The 24,886-nt window shown below is 41.3% G+C and overlaps 1 protein-coding gene across 3 annotated transcripts in view; it reads left to right on the top strand.

Annotated features, from left to right (window-relative positions):
• Nucleotides 1-239: 239 nt before the first annotated feature.
• The window catches only part of LOC126416697 (uncharacterized), a 130,384-nt gene continuing 105,737 nt past the window's right edge, over nt 240-24,886 (top strand). The window contains exon 1 of one of the 3 annotated variants that reach the window (XM_050084504.1): nt 240-313. The gene's annotated coding sequence lies outside the window, so the exon portion shown is untranslated. Of the gene's footprint in view, nt 314-11,177; nt 11,812-24,886 lie in introns of those variants that run through there. The other 2 variants (XM_050084505.1, XM_050084503.1) reach the window with 2 other exon arrangements.

Here is a 24,886-nt window from a genome sequence, read left to right as displayed (position 1 = left end):
ACTCGCTGCTATTGCTTTCTACGGTGCAGTCGACAAGTACACGTCGTTTTAAAGTGGTCTGTGTTCTCAACATTCGACACGAGTGTAACGTTTGACGAGTTAGTTATGGGACGGACGAAAGAGTTGCGCGACGAAGTCGACCGTGTGCTACTGTTATAAAAAGTTACCAGCTTGTTCGCGCATGCGCAGTGCAGGAATGGCGTAAGACATCCAGCCGAGTGGAAGAATGCTCTGAGCGGCAGGTCGTGTGCGAGTGCGGACTCGTGGAACGCACCGCGCTGTTTGTTTGTGTTGCACTCGTAAGCTGGGCGTGGTAAGTGCTGTGCTTTCTTTTTCTACAGTTTTTGCTTCGAATTCACGAACTATCGTGTTACTACGACACTGTGCTCGTACAGTATATGCAGCTAGACGACAAGTTTTTTGTGCCAAGGAAAGTACGTCGTTTCGAGAAGTTACTAGAAAAACGAGGGCAACGTGTTTACTTTCCGCCTAGTAATGCTCGGTTTTTGGTTCCGAGATGCTGTTCCTCGGTGAACATCTGCATTTAACATTTGTCACGACGTGCGGATGTTGCTGTCGAGGCAGTAACTGCAAAACTGTAAACAACACCTGGCACGCAGCTGACGTAATACTTCGTCGTTAGCAGGAAATGGCAGTACGCGGCGGATGCAATATCACGTCGCGCCACTTCCGATGATTTTCAGTCGTTTCTAACATTCTTTTTTTGCTCCTGGAATGATCTGTGAGATCTGCAGACATCGTAGCGGTATCAGTTTAACCATTCGTCGTTTCTGAAACCTTTGTTGCTTCGTAGGCACTAGGTGACGTTATAGAGTTATCTGTTTCGCGGATTTAGTACGACTGTGTGTTCAGAATGTGTTGTGAAGAGAAGAAACGTTTGGAAAAAATGATTTAGAGAGCCCTTGACGAGTATACATACGATGAAAATGAAGTGTTACATGACGACTAAGATTACACGACGTTTAAAACTTGTAGTAATTCTCAATTTTTTGAAGATGAACTGCTTAAGGTATTATTTTCAAAGATTGTGTTGTTACGAAGGATTCAGGAAATCAACGCGAGTGAATGTAATATTCGACTACATACACTGTACTGCGCTACGAATGCAAAAATTTTATTGGTCTCGTGCTTTGTTTCTTTCTTTAGAAGCTGATTGGCTGTAAAAGAAAGGTAACGTGTTTGCTTACACAATCGAATAACTGAATTGCTTCTCAGTTTTTTTCTGTGATGTTGAAGTTTGACCTGAGTAGATTATTCAAGGCTTTATACTAGTTGTTGTTGTCGTGGTCTTCAGTCCTGAGACTGGTTTGATGCAGCTCTCCATGCTACTCTATCCAGTGCAAGCTTCTTCATCTCCCAGTACTTACTGCAACCTACATCCTTCTGAATCTGCTTAGTGTATCTATCTCTTCGTCTCCCTCTACGATTTTTTTTTATGCCTCAGAATATCCCCTACCAACCGGTCCCTTCTTCTTGTCAAGTTTTGCCCAAACTCCTCTTCTCCCCTATTCTATTCAATACCTCCTCATTAGTTACGTGATCTACCCATCTAATCTTCAGCATTATTCTGTAGCACCACATTTCGAAAGCTTCTATTCTCTCCCCCCATGAACCATGGACCTTGCCGTTGGTGGGGAGGCTTGCGTGCCTCAGCGATACAGATAGCCGTACCGTAGGTGCAACCACAACGGAGTGGTATCTGTTGAGAGGCCAGACAAACGTGTGGTTCCTCAAGAGGGGCAGCAGCCTTTTCAGTAGTTGCAGGGGCAACAGTCTGGATGATTGACTGATCTGGCCTTGTAACAATAACCAAAACGGCCTTGCTGTGCTGGTACTGCGAATGGCTGAAAGCAAGGGGAAACTACGGCCGTAATTTTTCCCGAGAGCATGCAGCTCTACTGTATGATTAAATGATGATGGCGTCCTCTTGGGTAAAATATTCCGGAGATAAAATAGTCCCCCATTCGGATCTCCGGGCGGGGAGTACTCAAGAGGATGTCGTTATCAGGAGAAAGAAAACTGGCGTTCTACGGATCGTAGCGTGGAATGTCAGATCCCTTAATCGGGCAGGTAGGTTAGAAAATTTAAAAAGGGAAATGGACAGGTTAAAGTTAGATATAGTGGGAATTAGTGAAGTTCGGTGGCAGGAGGAACAAGACTTCTGGTCAGGTGACTACAGGGTTATAAACACAAAGTCAAATAGGGGTAATGCAGGAGTAGGTTTAATAATGAATAGGAAAATAGGAATGCGGGTAAGCTACTACAAACAGCACAGTGAACGCATTATTGTGGCCACGATAGACACGAAGCCCACACCTACTACAGTAGTACATGTTTATATCCCAACTAGCTCTGCAGATGACGAAGAAATTGAAGAAATGTGTGATGAAATAAAAGAAATTATTCAGATAGTGAAGGGAGACGAAAATTTAATAGTCATGGGTGACTGGAATTCGAGTGTAGGAAAAGGGAGAGAAGGAAACGTAGTAGGTGAATATGGATTGGGGATAAGAAATGAAAGAGGAAACCGCCTGATAGAATTTTGCACAGAGCACAACTTAACCATAGCTAACACTTGGTTTAGGAATCATGATAGAAGGTTGTATACATGGAAGAACCCTGGAGATACTAAAAGGTATCAGATAGATTATATAATGGTAAGACAGAGATTTAGGAACCAGGTTTTATATTGTAAGACATTTCCAGGGGCAGATGTGGACTCTGAAGAAACTGCAAAAAGGTGGGAATTTAAGGAGATCGGACCTGGATAAACTGAAAGAACCAGAGGTTGTACAGAGTTTCAGGGAGAGCATAAGGGAACAATTGACAGGAATGGGGGAATGAAATACAGCAGAAGAAGAATGGGTAGCTTTGAGGGATGAAGTAGTGAAGGCAGCAGAGGATCAAGTAGGTAAAAAGACGAGGGCTAGTAGAAATCCTTGGGTAACAGAAGAAATATTGAATTTAATTGATGAAAGGAGAAAATATAAAAATGCAGTAAATGAAGCAGGCAAAAAGGAATACAAACGTCTCAAAAATGAGATCGACAGGAAGTGCAAAATGGCTAAGCAGGGATGGCTAGAGGACAAATGTAAGGATGTAGAGGCTTATCTCACTAGGGGTAAGATAGATACTGCCTACAGGAAAATTAAAGACAGCTTTGGAGATAAGAGAACCACTTGTATGAACATCAAGAGCTCAGATGGAAACCCAATTCGAAGCAAAGAAGGGAAAGCAGGAAGGTGGAAGGGGTATATAGAAGGTCTATACAAGGGCGATGCACTTGAGGACAATATTATGGAAATGGAAGAGGATGTAGATGAAGATGAAATGGGAGATACGATAAGGCGTAAAGAGTTTGACAGAGCACTGAAACACCTGAGTCGAAACAAGGTCCCCGGAGTAGACAATATTCCATTGGAACTACTGACGGCCTTGGGAGAGCCAGTCCTGACAAAACTCTACCATCTGGTGAGCAAGATGTATGAAACAGGCGAAATACCCTCAGACTTCAAGAAGAATATAATAATTCCAATCCCAAAGAAAGCAGGTGTTGACAGATGTGAAAATTACCGAACAATCAGTTTAATAAGCCACAGCTGCAAAGTACTAACACGAATTCTTTACAGACGAATGGAAAAACTTGTAGAAGCCGACCTCGGGGAAGATCAGTTTGGATTCCGTACAAATACTGGAACACGTGAGGCAATACTGACCTTACGACTTATCTTGGAAGAAAGATTAAGGAAAGGCAAACCTACGTTTCTAGCATTTGTAGACTTAGAGAAAGCTTTTGACAATCAAACTAGAATACTCTCTTTCAAATTCTAAAGATGGCAGGGGTAAAATACAGGGAGCGAAAGGCTATTTACAATTCATACAGAAACCAGATGGCAGTTATAAGAGTCGAGGGACATGAAAGGGAAGCAGTGGTTGGGAAGGGAGTAAGACAGGGTTGTAGCCTCTCCCCGATGTTATTCAATCTGTATATTGAGCAAGCAGTAAAGGAAACAAAAGAAAAGTTCAGAGTAGGTATTAAAATCCATGGAGAAGAAATAAAAACTTTGAGGTTCGCCGATGACGTTGTAATTCTGTTAGAGACAGCAAAGCACTTGGAAGAGCAGTTGTACGGAATGGATGGTGTCTTGAAGGGAGGATATAAGATGAACATCAACAAAAGCAAAACTAGGATAATGGAATGTAGTCGAATTAAGTCGGGTGATGCTGAGGGTATTAGATTAGGAAATGAGACACTTAAAGTAGTAAAGGAGTTTTGCTATTTGGGGAGCAAAATAACTGATGATGGTCGAAGTAGAGAGGATATAAAATGTAGACTGGCAATGGCAAGGAAAGCGTTTCTGAAGAAGAGAAATTTGTTAACATCGAGTATAGATTTAAGTGTCAGGAAGTCATTTCTGAAAGTATTTGTATGAAGTGTAGCCATGTATGGAAGTGAAACATGGACGATAAATAGTTTGGACAAGAAGAGAATAGAAGCTTTTGAAATGTGGTGCTACAGAAGAATGGTGAAGATTAGATGTGTAGATCACATAACTAATGAGGAAGTATTGAATAGGATTGGGGAGAAGAGAAGTTTGTGGCACAACTTGACCAGAAGAAGGGATCGGTTGGTAGGACATGTTCTGAGGCATCAAGGAATCACCAATTTAGTATTGGAGGGCAGCGTGGAGGGTAAAAATCGTAGGGGGACACCAAGAGATGAATACACTAAGCAGGTTCAGAAGGATGTAGGCTGCAGTAGGTACTGGGAGATGAAGAGGCTTGCACAGGATAGAGTAGCATGGAGAGCTGCATCAAACCAGTCTCAGGACTGAAGATTACAACAACAACAACTAGTATTCTCTTGTTGTCCAAACTATTTATCGTCCATGTTTCACTTCCAACATTTAAGTATTAGTCTATTTTCTGTTATTAACCATCTGCTTACAAAGACAGCGCAGCAACATTTCGTCGGGCGATTACAATGTTACCCTTTATGGGTGGCGACAATCTGAAACAGAGAACATTCTACACGTAGTGGTCCGAGTAGTATCGACTTTAACGATAAGTGCTAGAAAGTGAGTGGTAAACCTCTCGCTTCTTTACTATAGCTGGTCTATTGGAGGTTCACAATACACCATTTACGTGGTTTGGCAGTTAATTAAAAAGTCGTGGAACTCTGCGGCAAGAGGTGCCACCATCGTGTTCTTAGTGTTGGCCCTTGAGCAAAAAAATTTCGACGACCACTGGACCAGGGCCATTGGCAGTAACGGCGTTTTCAGTCTACTGCTCATGGGTTGGCGGCACGTCAGTTTCCCGTAGCCAATGCGATGATGCTTTGACATAACCTATGAGAGGCAACTACTGAGCCACTGTATTCCTAGCGCCGACATCGACACCGCTGTCTTGTTTGCTGTTTTTCGGTGTGTGTGTTTGTGGCAGGGATTACTGTAAAGTGGACTGATCTAAGTGAATAAGTAGTGCAGAGCGACGCCGTTCGTTGGTGCATGTCTCGTTGGATAGTTGCAGATGTATGGTGTTGAAATGAGTGAAAGAGTGACAGGTTTGTGTGAATGGAATCATCAGGAAGTGGATCTTTTTTTTTTTTTTTTTCAAATTCAGTCTTGCGAAAAGGTAGGTGGTTCAGTGTTTATTAATGACAGTTCAAATGGTTCAAATGGCTCTGAGCACTATGGGACTCAACTTCTGAGGTCATAAGTCCCCTAGAACGTAGAACTACTTAAACCTAACTAACCTAAGGGCATCACACACATCCGTGCCCGAGGCAGGATTCGAACCTGCGACCGTAGCGGTCTCACGGTTCCGGACTGAAGCGCCTAGAACCGCACGGCCACTAATGACAGTCACATGTTCAATATTTCAATATAATAAGAAACGTTGATGCATTTACTCAGTGCGTAGGTGCGGATCGACTGCGTAGCAACACAGAGCAGAGAAGTATTTCGCTGCTTTCTCGAGTACATCCTGGGTTGCGACGCTGTCTTTGGTTTGCAGATACCTGCACAGTATAAACAGCTGCGCCCCAAATAAGAAGCAACTGAATTTATACAAAATTGTTAAGGCTTTCGTGGCCACTTGTTCACAAACTGCCTATTGGCTTCTGTCTCGGGTTCTTCGGCCGACGTTCATCTGATGATTTTTCTGACGTTTCGCCAGCACCAGTGGCTGGCATTGTCAAAGCTTCACCCCCCCATTGCCGGTGGACAACTGGAGGCGAGCTCGCGGCCGCAGACTGTATGTGCCTGGCACGCCAACGTCCGAGGGCTTCTCCGCGGTCATTTCCGTTGCGGTTCTCCTGCGTCTAAAAAATGAGAACGACAGAAAGTGCAAAATGGCTAACCAGAGGTGGCTAGAGGACAAATGTAAGGATGTAGAGCCGCATATCACTAGGGGTAAGATAGATACTGCCTACAGGAAAATTAAAGATATCTTTGGAGAAAAGAGAACCACTTGCATGAATATCAAGAGCTCAGATGGAAATCCAGTTCTAAGCAAAGAAGGGAAAGCAGAAAGGTGGAAGGAGTATATAGAGGGTCTATACAAGGGCGATGTACTTGATGACAGTATTATAGAAATGGAAGAGAGTGTAGATGAAGATGAAATAGGAGATATGATACTGCGTGAAGAGTTTGACAGACCGCTGAAAGACCTGTGTCGAAACAAGGCCCCGGGAGTAGACAACATTCCATTGGAACTACTGACGGTCTTGGGAGAGCCAGTCCTGACAAAACTCTACCATCTGGTGAGCAAGATGTATGAGACAGGCGAAATACCCTCAGACTTCAAGAAGAATATAATAATTCCAATCCCAAAGAAAGCGGGTGTTGACAGATGTGAAAACTACCGAACAATCAGTTTAATAAGTCACGGCTGCAAAATAATAACGCGAATTTTTTACAGACGAATGGAAAAACTTGTAGAAGCCGACCTTGGGGATGATCAGTTTCGATACCGTAGAAATTTTGGAACACGTGAAGCAATACTCACTATACGACTTTTCTTAGATTAAGGAAAGGCAAACCTACGTTTCTATCATTTGTAGACTTAGAGAAAGCTTTTGACAATGTTGACTGGAATACTCCCTTTCATATTCTGAAGGTGGCAGGGGTAAAATACAGGGAGCGAAAGGCTATTTACAATTCATACAGAAACCAGATAGCAGTTATAAGAGTCGAGGGACATGAAAGGGAAGCAGTGGTTGGGAAGGGAGTGGGACAGGCTTGTAGCCTTTCCCCAATGTTATTCAATCTATATATTGAGCAAGCAGTGAAGGAAACAAAAGAAAAATTCGGAGTACGTTTTAAAATCAATGGAGAAGAAATAAAAACTTTGAGTTTCGCTGATGACATTGTAATTCTGTCAGTGACAGCAAAGGACCTGGAAGAGCAGTTGAACGGAATGGAGAGTGTCTTGAAAGGAGGATATAAGATTAACATTAACAGAAGCAAAACGAGGATAATGGAATGTAGTCGAATCTAATCGAGTGATGCTGCGGGAATTTGATTAGGAAATGAGAGGCTTAAAGTAGTAAAGGAGTTTTGCTATTTGGGGAGCAAAATAACTGATGATGGTCGAAGTAGAGAGGATATAAAATGTAGACTGGCAATGGCAAGGAAAGCGTTTCTGAAGAAGAGAAATCTATTAACATCGAGTATAGATTTGAGTGTCAGGAAATCGTTTCTGAAAGTATTTGTATGGAGTGTAGCCATGTGTGGTGTCACCGCCAGACACCACACTTGCTAGGTGGTAGCCGTTTAAATCGGCCGCGGTCCGCTAGTATACGACGGACCGGCGTGTCGCCACTGTCAGTAATTGCAGACCGAGCGCCGCCACACGGCAGGTCTAGAGAGACTTCCTAGCACTCGCCCCAGTTGTACAGCCGACTTTGCTAGCGATGGTTCACTGACAAAATACGCTCTCATTTGCCGAGACGATAATTAGCATAGCCTTCAGCTAAGTCAATTGCTACGACCTAGCAAGGCGCCATTTATCCTTTGCTATGTATCTAATGAAGCATGTACAGTAACAAGACCAATGTTCACCAATTGTGGATTAAAGTTAAGTATTCCAGCAGCTACGTACTTTTCTTTATAGCATTCATTACGTATCCTGTTTCAGACCTCACGCCAGACTGCGTGAGTTTAAGAGCGTGCCTTTCGATTACCCGTCACTGTGGACTGGCTGTGTTGTCAGTCCACAACACCATGTATGGAAGTGAAACATGGACGATAAATAGTTTGGACAAGAAGAGAATAGAAGCTTTAGAAGATGGGTAGATCACATAACTAATGAGGAGGTATTGAATAGAATTGGGGAGAAGAGGAGCTTGTGGCACAACTTGACTAGAAGAAGGGATCGGTTGGTAGGACATGTTCTGAGACATCGAGGGGTCACCAATTTAGCACTGGAGGGCAGCGTGGAGGGTAAAAATCGTAGAGGGAGACCAAGAGATGAATACACTAAGCAGGTTCAGAAGGATGTAGGTTGCAGTAGGTACTGGGAGATGAAGAAGCTTGCACAGGATAGAGTAGCATGGAGAGCTGCATCAAACCAGTCTCAGGACTGAAGACCACAACAACAACTACAAGTGCGTTTCTTACGTAGGTTTACATAAATTATTTTAGTTTTTTGAGGTTTAAATTTGTTTACGCGTAAAAATAAACATTTCACTGCCCCCTTGAATGATACTTTTTAGTTTCATTACATGTTAGAAAATATAAAGTAGAATTCAGTTGAATGTAAAAGTCAGGTAGCGGGCAAACTTTTAGATAGTTTTACTTTTTAATTATAGTTTTGTTAATGTTCATGTTTACGGAAATTGTCTTTCATCTTTAAAGTTTAACTTATCAATCATTTCATTAAAAGTTCCGCAAATTATCGTACAAATCATACAAGTCCTATAAATGGTACTTCATGTGTAAACGCCTTTTGCCAATGAGAAAACACACATAATGTATTCTTTACTGTGCTCTTGGCACGTATTTGTCCATGTCTCGTCAAAAAAAAAGTGTCTGCTTTGCATATTTATTTAGTTAAAAGTCCGCCGAGCGAACGTATTGGCTGAGCGGACAGTAGCCGCGCGGTGTGCGAGGTCATTGCTCCCGGCGCTCATTCAACTGGGCAGACAAGCGAAGAGCGTCGACCAGCAGCGGCTGGTGTGATGTGAGGTAGGGAGCCTGCCTGCATACAGAGAGGGAGTGGCCACGGGTGAAGTAGGCCGTGACTGGTTGATTAGGTTTGGCGCCATTTTTCTGCCAAACGTCTCTCGCGCTTCCTATGTTCGCCGTGCTTGTGAGCTGAATTGAAGTTCAGAGGACTTTTGGAAACGGTTAAAAGGAATCTGAATTATTGAGAGACTTGTTATGCGGTGTGCACGCATGTTCGATTTAGTTGTATGTCGTTTTTAGTACGTAATTAGCGTTTGGGATCTAAAATACGAGTTGAAATAATGAAGCGTTTTGTGATGAAGTCGGTAGGCCTACATGTTTGAAGTAAACACGTTAGCAATTGCACAGTATTGTTTTTGACATCTGTAATTCGTTCTGCAGACGTTCGTAAACGATGCCAGGTTGTGCTGCATTTGGTTGTTCCAATAGAGGCGAAGGTGGATTTCGCGTGTTAGCATTTCCACGCAATGAAGAAAGACGAAAGCAGTGGGCAGTTTTTTTAAGTACTTTTAGTCACGCAAAACAGATAGGCCTATTACAATTCACTGCATTTGTAAGCTTTTATTTCTTTAACAGTTCGTGCACACTGGTAGCATCACAAGCTTTTCTGAAGCCATTATCTGACGTCCTTGCTGGAAACGGGAAGTTCCTGTAATTGTTGTGCCACGCTCATTCGACTTTATAGCGTCAAACTTTATTTCGTTCCGAATCAGAACAATAGGCATTATTTTGGTTTCAGTATTATTATTGCCTGACTGTTGACGCAGGCAAGACACTGCCTCTGAGCACTATGGGACTTAACATCTGAGGTCATCAGTCCCCTAGAACTTAGAACTACTTACACCTAACTAACCTAAGGACAGCACACAACACCCAGTCATCATGGACGCAGGCAAGTTGTAAGCACGTTTTCCGCGGCTGTCGTGGTTGCTCAAACGTTTTTCGTAGTAAATAATTGTAGGTACTCTTGAAGAGTTTTTAATAGGCCTACTTACTGTGGGATAGAAGGGATACGGTAGTTTTCTTGTTATATTTGGTCGTTATTACAGTAGCCTACATTTAACATTACCTGATTTTTGTAATCTTTTTCGTTTGTTATCTACGAGAGGTGTTCAGTAAAGTCGTAAGCAGTTGTTTACTTATGACATGCAAAAAGTTTGAAGACGTGACAAGAAGTACTAATACGTCTCACACTTTTTGCATGTAACAAGTAAACAACTGCTTACGAGAATGAGATTTTCTCTCTGCAGCGGAGTGTGCGCTAATATGAAACTTCCTGGCAGATTAAAACTGTGTGCCGGACCGAGACTCGAACTCGGGACCTTTGCCTTTCGCGGGCAAGTGCTTGGGTAGTTCAGTTGGTAGAGCGCTTGCCCGCGGAAGGCAAAGGTCCCGAGTTGGAGTCTCGCTCCGGCACACAGTTTTAATCTGCCAGGAAGTTTCAACTACTTACGACTTTCATTCATCTGACGTAATACAGGTACGTTAAATCTTTAGCGTTATGCACTTCCGATACAAAACAAATGCTATACACTATTTTTGTTTTGTTTACGTTACTTTTATTGCAATATGTCTAGTAAACGAACTTTAAAGGAGATAAATGCAAGTAACGAATAATTTTTACAGTCACTGTATCAAATTTTCCTGTGCTGTACGTAGTAGGCTACTATGAGTATATTATAGCTGTAAAGAAAGGCATTTCACGAATGATTTCGCCATATTGTCTTGTGCTTTTGATTCGGTGAGTTTGTACTCCACTACTGGCCATTCAAAAGTTCCGCCCGGAGTTTGGCAGAAAAATGGCCGCCGTATCGTCCGGTTGGCCACTCTCTCCCTGTACAGGCTCTCTAGCAACAGGTGGCAGCTAGCGCCATCTCGTAGCGATGACGTCACCCGATCACTCGCCGCATGCCGCGCGCCCTGCTGCCGGCCGGTGGAACTATATGGGCAGGCACATTCCGCGCACGTGATTCGAGTTGCATTGCATTGCTGCGCGGAAGCACGCAGTGCCAATCCACGCGAAGCTTCTTGCGTTCATGAAATGCATAAAACGCGGCAGAATTAGTCCTTTATATGTCACTACACACTGTAGCGTCCTGGGGAAAAGGTTCGGATAAGCACGTGTTGTGTTGTGTGATAAGTATCCCTCTAGCATGAATGTAAATTGTCACTGTTTATTCACTAGAGCGTTAACAGTTCACACGACTGAATCTTGTCATACTGTTTTAAAATCGTTCCCGGTTTGAATAACCACAACAAAAGTGTCTCAACAGTGCTTCTTATTTAGTGCGTTTATACGCTTATTTTTAAGCATGCATTTATTAAACGTCTCTGCTAACACATTTTATTCATCGCACCGTAAAGTCTTATCGTGTGTGATTGCATTGTTTATGTGTTGTCGATAACACATCGTCCCAGCACTGTGTCTTTAGCGAAATTAGTGACAGTTTGTGCCTGAAAAGTAGCATGTCACTATGGTGCACTACACTATATTGCTTTCTGTGCGTGTGTGAATGTTTTATCACTCATTGGATTAGGCCACAAGAAGAGGCTGAAGACGTTGGTTCCTCTCCCGTCGGCTGCTACACATCGTCAACAAACGGTGAGTTGGACCTAGCCATTGTTTATAATCTCTTTCTCCTAATTATATGTAAACACTTCGAAGTCCACATTTCGCACTCTCTTGAGTGTCCTATGTTCTGTTGATAGTCCACTTATCCTTGTGGCACTATTTGCGACGCATGTAAACAGTCGCTTTTGCAAATTTACATCTTATTTACAATTGAGTCCCTGCTACCTGAATACCAGAAAGCGACGTACTAAATACCTAACTATTTACATAATACATAAATATTAAACTTGTTTACATTGAAACCATGCCTGCATAGAAATATGATGCTGCTATATACTACAGCAGTCTGGTTTAACATTCCTACTGAGTGGCTCATATGTGCAAGATTACTGTCAACACATATGAGACCACGACCGTTCCATGTTGCACAGTACATGTGAAATTCCTAGTCGCAACAAAGGGAAAATGACCGCAGAGAACAAAGCACGAGAGATCCCCCCCCCTCCAAAAAAAAAAAAAAAAAAAAAAGAGAAAGCCAAAACCCCGAAATTCGTGGTCGCGAAATTAAACCTTCCTCAAAAACCATGTGTGTCAAGCCTGTGTCTCGCCAAGCATAATCGGTTCATCTCATGGTCTTATAAAACTGTGCTTACAACCAGGCATATAAATGAGTCTTAATACTACTTTACTACAGTGTTATCTGTGTCATAAATTGTGTTCACATAAAAATGCATATAGATATATACAATAAACAAACATCAGTAAAAATGTAAATGCATAGATGCTTACTAACTATGAGTCAAAACCTTACAGATATTATTTACATAGATCTGTGGATGTTATTATTTCTGTAGCACATTTCTGGTGGGAAATATGAGAACATGGCATTCATGGACGAAAATTGTCAATAAGAAGTTTCCTAATCAAACATTCTTTAAATGACTCAGTCAGAGGTTCTTCAGAATCAGAATGTTTATTATCCCGTAACATACAAAGTCAAATCACAGATCTGATGTACTGGGGACTCGTCAACATTACATTTACATTACAATTACAATTTGTATATACAGTATTACAAAAACAATATATCAACACTCCAGTTTACATGAATTACAAAGTAATATATAACAACAGTGTTTGCATAGTGGACATATTTTTACAATCATTTATTTGACACAAAACTGCTAAGCTTAATTTACAGGTGATGTTTCCTTGCTCAGACTTCCACATCATCGTTCATAAATTCTTCTACAGAGTAATAAAATTTTTTCCGCTAATAACTTGCGCAGCTTTGATTTAAATTACTCTAGCTCCATGCTATTTATTTGTTTCTTTTTTAGCATGTTGTAGATTTTCATGCCTATTATTCTGGGGTTTGTGCATATGACTTTAACCTGTGAGTAGGAAGCATGAAGTTTGTCTTATTCCTAGTGCTGTATTGATGCTTAATATTGTTGTCTACGAATAACATACGGTTACTGTATACAAAAATAATCAGTTCAGAGATATACAAACAGAGGGCACTTAATACCACTAGATTTCTTAACAGTGGGCGACAAGATTTTTTTGGTCTTGCATTACACATATTTCTAACAATTGATTTTTGTAATTTTAATATTCTAATGATTTTGCTTGTATTACCCCAAAAGATAATGCCATACCTTATAACAGCTTCAAAATAGCTGTGATAAACTACTTTTCTTATCTCCATGCTAGTTGAATATGACAAAATCTTCATAGCAAAGGTCAGGCTGTTTATCTTATTTGCTTTCTATATATGAAGACCAGGATAAATTTTGATTCCTAAAAATTTAACACAATCTGATTCTTTCAGGACTTGGTTACTGCAGGTAATATGAATTTCATTTATCTTAGAGTTTATAGTTTTGAACTGTAGTAAATGTTTTTTTCCAATATGCGATTTTAACACATTTAGTCAGAACCAGTGTTCTACACTGTCTAATAGATTTGTGGCTGTTGAGGGAATTTGTTGTGAGTGATTGGTTTTGATGAGGGCAGCCGTATCATCAGTGAATAAAACTGAGTGTGAATTTATGTTTAGTGGCAAGTCATTTATGTACAGTAAGAATAAAATTGGAACCAAAAGTCAGCCTTGTGGAACACCTTGTGAAATAATCATCCATTCAGAGAAGAAATTTCCCTTGCTTGATGATATAACTACTCTGTGTTTCTTCTTTGTGAGGTATAACCTGAACCACTCTAAAACATGACCTCCAGTTCCGTATTTTTCCATTTTATACAGGAGCCATTGATGGTTTACACAATCAAATGCTTTTATGAGGTCACAGAACAATCCTGCAACTTTGCTAGACTTGTCTAAGGCAGAACAAATTTTTTTTCACAAACTCATAATAATAATAATAATAGTATTTATTCAACATCGAATAATCAGATACAATCCGTAGAAATCATACAGTGTCAGGACATCATACAGATTATTTTCTGAATACGTCAGTTTATAAATTACAAACTAAAGATTTGTTTGTATTAATAAATTTTACTTTTTGATGCATTTTACATTTGGTAGTATACAATCACAATATTACAAATATTGTTGTTATCAACATTATATTAGTTGTAGGTTAGTTAAAACTATGAGCTTGACATACTTATGAAGCAATTTTCATACAGGTATAATACTTGTCTAGGGAATGAAAAGGGTTTTCAATTAGAATTCTTTTTAGCTGATCTTTTGTTAGTGGGAAGGGTTGTGAGACTTTTTGGTTGGGCATTGGATAGCTTCAGCCCAGCATGAAGTGCATTTTTTTTTCATATAAAGCTGTTCTGTGGCTATTTACATGGTATCTGAACTTTAGCCTTGAATCGTACTGGTACAGGTCACAGTTGAAATTTGGATTTATTGTTTCCACAAGCAGTATAACTTTCAATATGTATACACCTATAATGGTAAGCACGCCTAACTTTGGGAACAGATTCCGACACGATTCTCGAGGTTTGGCACCACAAATAATTCTGATAGCTTTATTCTGTAGTATTAATAATGTGCTTAGGTTGGCTTGAGTTGTTGCACCCAATATTTCTACAGCATGGTTTAAATTTGATGAGAATAGGGCATGATAGGCAGTTTTTAGTACACACATGCCGTTACAATATTTGCTAATCATATTTATACGAAACACATTCTTCGACAGCTTACATGCTAAGGAATCGATATGCATGTCCCGTTTGAGGCTGTCCTGGATTGTAATTCCGAAGAACTTTGTCCATTTTTCCTTATTTACAATGTCATTTTCTATGGATAATTTCATGTCAAATTCTATTTGTTTCCGTATGTTAAATTCCATCATTGCAGTCTTTGAAGCACTTACACCTGCCTAATATCGTGTGGGGCCCCCGCGAGGACGCAGAAGTGCCGCGGCACGACGTGGGATGCACTCGACTAACTGGAGGGAGTGGACACCACGAACCGTGCATGGCTGTCCATGAATCCGTAGGAGTGCGACGAGATGGATTCTCTTCTGACAGCACGTTGCCAGACATCCCGGATATGCTCAATAATGTTCATGTCTGGGGAGTTTGGTGGGCGGCGGTAGTGTTTAAACTCAGAAGAGTGTTCCTGGAGCCACTCTGTAGCAATTCTGGACGTGTGGGGTGTCGCATTGACCCGCTGGAATTGCCCACGTCCATGGATGCAGGTGATCAGACAGGATGCTTACGTACTTGTCACCTGCGAGAACCGTATCTAGACGTATCAGGGGTCCCATATCACTGCAAGAGCTACACGCCCCTCACCACTACAGAGTCTCCACCAGCTTGAACAGTCCCCTGCTGGCGTGCAGGGTCGTTGGATTCATGAGGTTGTTTCCATACCCGTACACATCTGTCCGATCGATACAATTTGAAACGAGACTCGTCCCACCAGGCAACACGTTTCCGGTCATCAACAGTCCAATGTCGGCGTTGAGGGGCCCAGGCGACGCATAAAGCTTTGTGTCGTGCAGTCATCGAGGGTACACGAGTGGGACTTCTGCTCCGGAAGCGCATATCGATGATGTTTCGTCGAACGGTTCGCACGCTGCCACTTGTTCGTGGCCCATCACTGAAACCTGCAGCAATTTTCGGAAGGGTCGCACTTATGTCAGGTTGGGCGATTCTCTTCAGTCGTCGTTGGTCCCGTTCTTGTAGGATCTTTTTCTGGCCACAGCGATGTCGGGAGACCTGATGTTTTACCGGATTCCTGATATTCACGGTATACTCGTGAAATGGTCGTAAGGGAAGATCCCCACTTCATCGCTACCTCGGAGATCCTGTGTCCCATCTCTCGTGCGGGGACTATAATGCCACGTTCAAACTCACGTAAATCTTGATAACCTGCCATTGTAGCAGCAGTAAACGATCCAACAACTGCGCCAGACAGTCGTTGTCTTCCATAGGCGTTGCCGACCGCAGCGCCGTATTCTGGTTGTCTGTGTGTTAGAGGTGTACATGTCCCGCTTTTAACCCGCCCATGCTTGCCCGGTGGCCAGGCGGGCAGGCCGCCGCTCGTTGTCAACAGAACGGGCAGGCTGCTTCACTCCCAGCCAAGCCAAGCACAACCCAACCCGGGCAGGCTGCGGGAAACTTGCTTGCCTGCCCATATTACTGCTGAGCTGCGCTACGCAGCCGTTTAGTCTGCGCGCGTCATTGTCGTATTATGAACGTTAATCAAAAGTTTTTATTTTACCTGAGCACCAAAAGACAAACCCCAACATTATATATATATGTATTAATTTCAGGTAAAAAAATATTGGTTTTATTTGTATATTCTTCCTTTACGCGTATATTTCGGGCTTCTTATCTATATAAATAAAAATTAATTGCCAAATGTGTTGATAAGCGTAAAACTCGAGAACGCCTGGACCAGTTCGGCTAAATTTTTTTTGCTGTGTTCGTAATTCTCAGGACAAGATTTTTATAAAATAAAATTTTTCGAAAATCGACCGAAAAATTGGAAAATTTGACAAAAATTGAAAGTGCGTTTTCATTGTGTCCGTGTGTTTGTATTGCATACAATCTTGATGAAATTTTGCACATTATACCTTGAAACCAAGAGGAAGGTCACAGTCTTCATATGGTGCATGGCAGAGGTTCCTTTACATAACGGAACTCGACAAATTGTACGTATTTATTCCGATCTTGATGAAATTTGGCACACTTGATATTCAAAGCAGGATGAAGGGCGCTGCCTGCTTAAAATTCTGAATGGTGCATGGCGGAGGGTACTTTACGTACACACTTCTACACCAACCTACAATTTTATTCCGATCTTGAAGAAATTTTGCACACTCGACCATCAAGAGGAACATCACTGTCTACATAATATTTCGGACAGTACATTGAAGAGAGTACCTTACAAAAGATTTTGACATCGTTTGCGGGTTACCATGAAAGTTCACTATGTACGCATGTTTCCATGGAGAAGGTTTTTGAATATTTACATGCGCATGTGTATATATATATATATATATATATATATATACGCATATACATATATATACATAAACATATATAAATATATATATACATATACATGCACATGTAAATATTCAAAAACCTTCTCCATGGAAACATGCGTACATAGTGAACTTTCATGGTAACCCGCAAACGATGTCAAAATCTTTTGTAAGGTACTCTCTTCAAGATCATAGACATTTCGTTTAAAAGAAATGTATGTATATATATACATATATATATATATATATATATATATATATATATATATATATATTAAAAGAAATGTATGTATATATATACATATATATATATATATGTATATATATACATACATTTCTTTTAAACGAAATGTCTATGATCTTTTTGGAATTTGAGAGCTGTCTGACACATTCACAGTCATCGTGTTGGACAATTCGCGCACAGCAAATGTCGTTTAACAGTTGCAAACCATTTTTGGTTGAGTGAACGTGTTATATTGGCTGCAAAAAACCTTGATGTTAACGAAATGAATTTTCAGATTCAAAATATGACACCTGGCGAATTGCTGACATACAAGTCGGTTTATTCCGTTACTAACTAAGATGATGTAGTCAACTATCCTACGGAATTTTTAAATTCGCTGGATTTCCCCGGATTACCGCCTCCCAATCTGTAATTAAGTCGGATCGGCAATCATGTTGCGAAAGGTAAACCAGCCACGTCTTTGTAATGGCACCCGGCTTGCGGGGAAGAAGTTAAAGAACAACGTAATCGAAGCCACAATTTTAAAAGGAAAGTACAAAGGTGAGGACAGTTTGATTCCAATATCACTAAGATTCCGACCGACATGCCATTCGACTTTAAACGGTTATAATTTCCAGTGCAGCTTACATTTGCCATGTCGATAGATAAATCGCAGGGGCAGTTGTTATATGTTTGTGGTATCAATCTTGAAAATCATGTTTTTCACATGGCTATTTGTATGTCGCATATTGCCCTGTCGGGACACCTTCAACTTCATTTGTTTACGCACCAGAAAACAAAACTATCAATGCTGCGTATCAAAAAGTATTACAATAAATGCTACCTAGCAATAAACTTTGACACTGATTCACTGATCACCACAAAAGTTGACAAATATATATGAGTTTTCATAGATAGGTGAAGAGGAGATGAACTGAGGTGGCGGAATCCAACAGAGAGAGGACGAGGAGAAGGATAGAGGGTGGGGGGGGGGGAGATGGGCCAAGGGATGGGTTCAAAAATGGTTCAAATGGCCCTGAGCAATATGGGGAGATGGGCCAAGGGATGGGTTCAAAAATGGTTCAAATGGCCCTGAGCAATATGGGACTTAACTTCTGAGGTCATCAGTCCCCTAGAACTTAGAACTACTTAAACCTAACTAACCTAAGGACATCACACACATCCATGCCCGAGGCAGGATTCGAACCTGCAACCGTAGCGGTTGCGCGGTTCCAGACTGTAGCGCCTAGAACTGCTTGGCGACTTCGGCCGGCCAAGGGATGGGGAGTGGGGGGGGGGGGGGGGTGGAGGTGATCAAAGAGATAGTGGGAGAGGACTAAATGGATAGAGAGAAAATACGGGAGGGAAGATGGACTACGAGAGTATGGAATAAATAAATGCCCAGGCAACACAATGCAGTCTGTGCTGCACTTTTCAACACCGAAACGGATGGATATTTGTACTAAAGAAGTGAACCTCCACCCCCGAAAAAGAAGATTGGTCACCTCCCCAGAAGAATAAATTATCTACGCCCCTATTAACCACTGTACTGCAATGAGAACCAAATTAAGATTTTGGAAGTCTAGATTCTTTAACTTTAGTATGTTTCAGCCAAGTATGACACCAATTATATAAATATTTAACTACGTTTCCAGGATGTATTTTACTGGTTCTGTGAATTCATTCGAAGTTGGAAAAATCATTCTAAATTGCCAAAATGCATTTTAACAAAATCGAAGGACCTGTTTCGTATCCAGTTCGTCTAAAAACTATAGTACTGGGAATACAATGGCGACCCTGAGCCATTTTTCGCGGCTCCTACGTTTGCGTCATGAGAGTCCACACTTGTAGTCTAGGTCTGCATCATGAGGGACCATATTTCGGACCATCATGATGCAGACTAAGACGACGAGTGTTTACTTGCATGATGCAAATCTAAACGACGACTCTAGACCCTCATAACACAGACCTAAACGACGAGTCTGAATCCTCATGACGCAGATATAGACGCTGTGGAGAGTGGCTCAGAGTTTCCATTATATTCCTACTACAATACATTCATGGAAAAAGACGCTCTTCATTTTAGGAGTATTTGTAGTGTCTAGGTCTTCAGCATCTTGACTCTGCATGTGGGATTCCCCTTAATATAGAAATACAAGAATAAAATTACATTTTGCAATGTGTGTGGAACTCAACAAAATAAATTGTAATTTAAACTCATAATGTGTATTGCCTTACTCCACAAATGAATATTTTATTTTGCAGAACACTTTTCAACATAAAATCTTTACAAATTTTCCTTCAGTTCCCCTGAAAGTATTATTTAGGCCAAACCAGATACTCCTAAAAATATTTGGCTACTTTTGCAAACCCAAGTAACAGAAAATGGTTTACAAACAATAATTAATGTCACTTGGAAGGATTGAAATCAAAAAGTTTAGTCTAAAATAAAAATGAACTGTATGCATTACAAAATTTCTATCTCAGAAATTGACGCCCAGGAAGCACAAGAAAGAAATCTGCACTCTTAATTAGTAAATTTGCGCTCAAACTCATAGTTTCCCGTTCAATGTTCTACTGTATTTTCAATGTGTCTGCTGATTAGTGTTTGAATTAATTATGACGAGATCGTTAAGTCTGTCTGCATTAAGACGTGATCGTTTTTCGCTAATTAGGTTTCCAGCGCAACTAAAAATTCTCTCACTAGACGCACTAGTGGCTGGTATATTTAATATTTTTCTTGCACACACGCAAGTCGAGGAAGTCGTTGGGAGTTATTTTTCCACCACTGTAGAATATCTCCCTCGTTCACACAGTGTTCTTGCAAGTATCTGCTGACTTCATCATGTAGGAGAGGAGGCTCTTCTGCCCAGTCCTCAAATTTCGCCATTTTGTACGGCCCTGGATTTGTTTCTTGGTTTCTGTGATTGGGCACTTGTACTGAAACTGTACAGGTTCCACTTAATATTTGCAGAATAATGTGAAGATCGTACTACACATAGTTCAAATTATAATAGGTTTTAGATGATGCTATCATTTATCGCCCTGTAAAGTCACCAGAAGATCAAAACTAACTGCAGGACGATTTAAATAAGGTATATATTTTTGGTGTGAAAATTAGCAGTTGGCAATAAATAATGACAAGAGCGAGGTTATCCCTGTGTGTACTAAACTAAGTCCGTTAAACTTCGTTTACAAGATCAACCAGTCAAATCTAAAGGCTGCAGATTCTACTTAATACCTCTGATTACAATTACGACCTACTTAAATAGGAATGGACACACAGAAAATGCTGTAGGCGTTTTAATGACAAAACACTCTTTTGGAGCGTTGCTACGAAGTTGGAGAGCCTTACTATTGACGGAAGAGGTCGAAAGAGTCTAAATAAGGGCAACTGGTTTGGTATTATCGTAAAACAGGGGAAAGAGTGTCGCGGAAATTACACAAGAGTTCGGGTGGTAATCATTTCCACAATGGCGTTTTTTGACGTGGCGCGATCTATATATGAAATTTCGATCACCAACTTACACCTCCGAATTCGAAGAGATATTGTTGAGTCCCATATACATTGGAAGAAATGATCATCAGAATAAAATACAAAAAAGCAGCGCTCAGACGGAGAGCTGTAGGTGTTCTATCCCGCGCGAAATTCGAGAAAAGGAGACAAATAAGTTGAAAGTGGTTCGATGAACCCTCAACTAAGCACTTGCGTGTGTCTTGCAGAGTAACCATGTACATGTAGATGAAGAATATATGCATTATCTTAGGAGCTTACCTTCAGCACACATCTGTCGTGCTGCTTGGTAAACTTCAATTTTTTCATCCTCGGTTAACTTTCTTAATGTGCGGTAGTTAGCCACCATAAACGTTGCAATTTTATGCAACATACTAACGCACATTTTCTGTTCTAGGAAGGCATCAGCGGCTTGTTTCAAAGGTTTCATGTCCTGAAAATACATTTTCTCAACATATATATTTCACAAGTGGTTCTATAATATTCAGATGGAATAAAATTACAAACCTCTTCATCGTTATCCCGTACGGTACAGTGAGTTTTTAAGGCATAAAACCACGGTAGAACTAAATGTAGGGTTGGATCCTTGTCACTCTCTAGATCAACTGTGGCTTCTTTAAACGGCTTAAGAAATTCTATAAGCTGGCCAGTTATATGGTGGTCATAAACCAGCATCTTATCAGAGGCACCTTCATTATGTAAAACAGCCTTCACTGAATCAATCTGAGAATGGACTGATACAAGCATGTCAAAATAACTATTCCAACGAGTTGAAACCCACTGCTTTCAAGATGAGTTCAGTCTCACACAGAGACCTCTTCTCTTAAAGTACGAAACCGTAGCCCGCACTGTATTAAGAATGGCTAATATATTTGGAACATTTTCTTTCAAAAACTGTTCGCTCAGAACATGTTTCAAGACTGTGTTTATACTATGAGCCATGCATGGAAGACGCTGATATACTTCGAGAGCTTTGACAATGTTAGTGCCCTGGTCTGTGACAAACGTAATTTTGGCAATGTCTTCACGAGAAACACCCATAGTTTCTAAGCCATCTTCCAACTCGTTTCGAATATTCGAGCCAGTTTTTGGGCAGTCAGGAAACGCAGAGCACATTAGTACATATTTATTCAAACGCCAGTCTGAATTTATGTAATGCATTGTCACGGACATGTAATGCACCCCTTTGTAATTGTCTGTCCATAGATCAATTGTACTGGCACATATACCAGAACGAATCGCATGCACTATATCTGGGAGCATTTTGCTGCGCACTTTATCAGCTAAGGTTTGAACTTTCCTAGCTACTGTCACTCGGGAAGGCATAACATTTTTAATATCAACTGAGCCATATTTTTTACCTATGTCGATCAGTGTCTGCCCTAAATTAAGAAATCCTTCTCCCTCTATACTGCTAAATGGTCTCAGGTCCTTAGCACACATTTCGACGTACTTTTCGGCCACTAAATCTTTGTCCTCTTTCAAGATATTTACGGAGTGAGGGAACTGCTTGTCAAATTTGCACACATGTCGTAACATACTCGAGGTTCCCGAATAAGTACTTAAGAGCTTTTTACATAGTTTGCATTGAGACACACCTACCGATTTATTTGAAGCGGCCTCATAAACACACGAAAACGTTTCCCATGCGGCACTTGTGCTCTGTTTCGTTACCAGCATGTATTCGCCAGTTGTCAATTTTTTTTCAATCTCACTAAAGTTCGACCTATTCATTGTGCTGCCTCCACCGTTGCGATAAATGAACTGCAGGCTAACTACCTGGCTACTCTAGTCACGGTAGCTTGACAGCGCAACCTGTTGTCAGGCGCAGCAAGCTGAGCGGGTCCCGTGAAGCTTGGCAGGCTTGCGGGAACGCAGGTAGCCCGGGCTTGCGGGAGCCCGTATCGCCCGCATTGCCCACTATGCCTCAGTACACGAGCACTCTTGTGTTTACATCGCGGCAGGCTGACCTGCATGAATGGTTGCAGAGGTGCTAGGGGCAAGCAGGCTGCAAGGGGAATTTGTACACCTCTGCTGTGTGTCTATTTGAATGCGCACGCCTGTGTCAGTTTGTTTGCCGCTTCGGTGTATGTCAGGCCCGTAGTATGGGATCGGTACCACGACGCCTCTGTCCTCGGAGACGACCGCTGCACTGCCGTTTGCTATTAAAAAGACGCCGAATGCATGTCACGAAAAAGGACTTTGGCGGGTAACGTAACTCTGTCTTCAGTTATTAAAATTACCAATCAAAATTTGCGAATATGAGATGAAGGGAAGGACGTCATGCCAGAAAAGTTAAAAACGCTGTAACTTTGTGGCACCACTTTACTTCTCTCACAACCAATTAGCGTCAGAAGCAACCACCACCTTATACGCATGTATTACGAAAATTTGCACGGCATGTGTCACGAGAGACGCCCGGGAGGCGCGGCCGTCGTACCCCCCCCCCCCCCCCCCCCTTCACGGACACCACCCGAGTTTAAGTTGCACGAACAACGTGGCCATCTGATCAGCGGACCCGGATCAGGAGAGCCACCGCAGCACATTTGAGTTACCACTGTCTATACTTTTACAAATAAATTCGTAATACTTTGTCAGCATGAACAGGAAGGAATCACGATTCACACTCGTAGCAGTGCAAGTTCAAAAACATAACAAAGTAACTTCTTTTTACATGTAAACTAAGAAAAAAATATTGAATTTAATTGATGAAAGGAGAAAATATAAAAATGCAGTAAATGAAGCAGGCAAAAGGGAATACAAACGTCTCAGAAATGAGATCCAAAGGAAGTGCAAAATGGTTAAGCAGGGATGGCTAGAGCACAAATGTAGAGGCTTATTTCACTAGCGGTAAGATAGATACTGCCTACAGGAAAATTAAACAGACCTTTGGAGAAAAGAGAACCACTTGTACAAATATCAAGAGCTCATATGGAAACCCAGTTCTAAACAAAGAAGGGAAAGCAGAAAGGTGGAAGGGGTATATAGAGGGTCTATACAAGGTTGATGTACTTGAGGACAATATTATGGAAATAGAAGAGGATGTAGATGAAGATGAAATAGGAGATACGATACTGCATGAAGAGTTTGACAGAGCACTGAAAGACCCGAGTCGAAACAAGGCCCTGGGAGTAGACAGCATTCCATTAGAACTACTAGCGGCCTTGGGAGAGCCAGTCCTGACAAAACTCTACTATCTGGTGAGCAACATGTATGAGACCAGCGAAATACCCTCAGGCTTCAAGAAGAATGTAATAATTCCAATCCCAAAGAAAGCAGGTGTTGACAGATGTGAAAATTACCGGACTATCACTTTAATAAATTACGGCTGCAAAATACTCACGCGAATTCTATACAGACGAATGAAAAAACTAGTGGAAGCTCACCTCGGTTTCTAGCATTTGTAGACTTAGAGAAAGCTTTTGACAATCAAACTAGAATACTCTCTTTCAAATTCTAAAGATGCCAGGGGTAAAATACAGGGAGCGAAAGGCTATTTACAATTTGTACAGAAACCAAATGGCAGTTATAAGAGTCGAGGGGCATGAAAGGGAAGCAGTGGTTGGGAAGGGAGTGAGACAGGGTTGTAGTCTCTCCCCGATGTTATTCAATCTGTATATTGAGCAAGCAGTAAAGGAAACAAAAGAAAAATTTGGAGTAGGTATTAAAATCCATGGAGAAGAAATAAAAACCTCGAGGTTCGCCGATGACATTGTAATTCTGTCAGAGACAGCAAAGGACTTGGAAGAGCAGTTGAACGGAATGGACAGTGTCTTGAAGGGAGGATATAAGATGAACATCAACAAAAGCAAACCGAGGATAATGGAATGTAGTCGAATTAAGTCGGGTGATGCTGAGGGAATTAGATTAGGAAATGAGACACTTAAAGTAGTA

This window comes from Schistocerca serialis, chromosome 8, assembly GCF_023864345.2.
Source record: "Schistocerca serialis cubense isolate TAMUIC-IGC-003099 chromosome 8, iqSchSeri2.2, whole genome shotgun sequence".
In the NCBI taxonomy this organism is placed as follows: domain Eukaryota; kingdom Metazoa; phylum Arthropoda; class Insecta; order Orthoptera; family Acrididae; genus Schistocerca; species Schistocerca serialis.
Note: the sequence above shows the minus strand (reverse complement) of the source record. Positions and strands in the feature narration are given on the sequence as shown.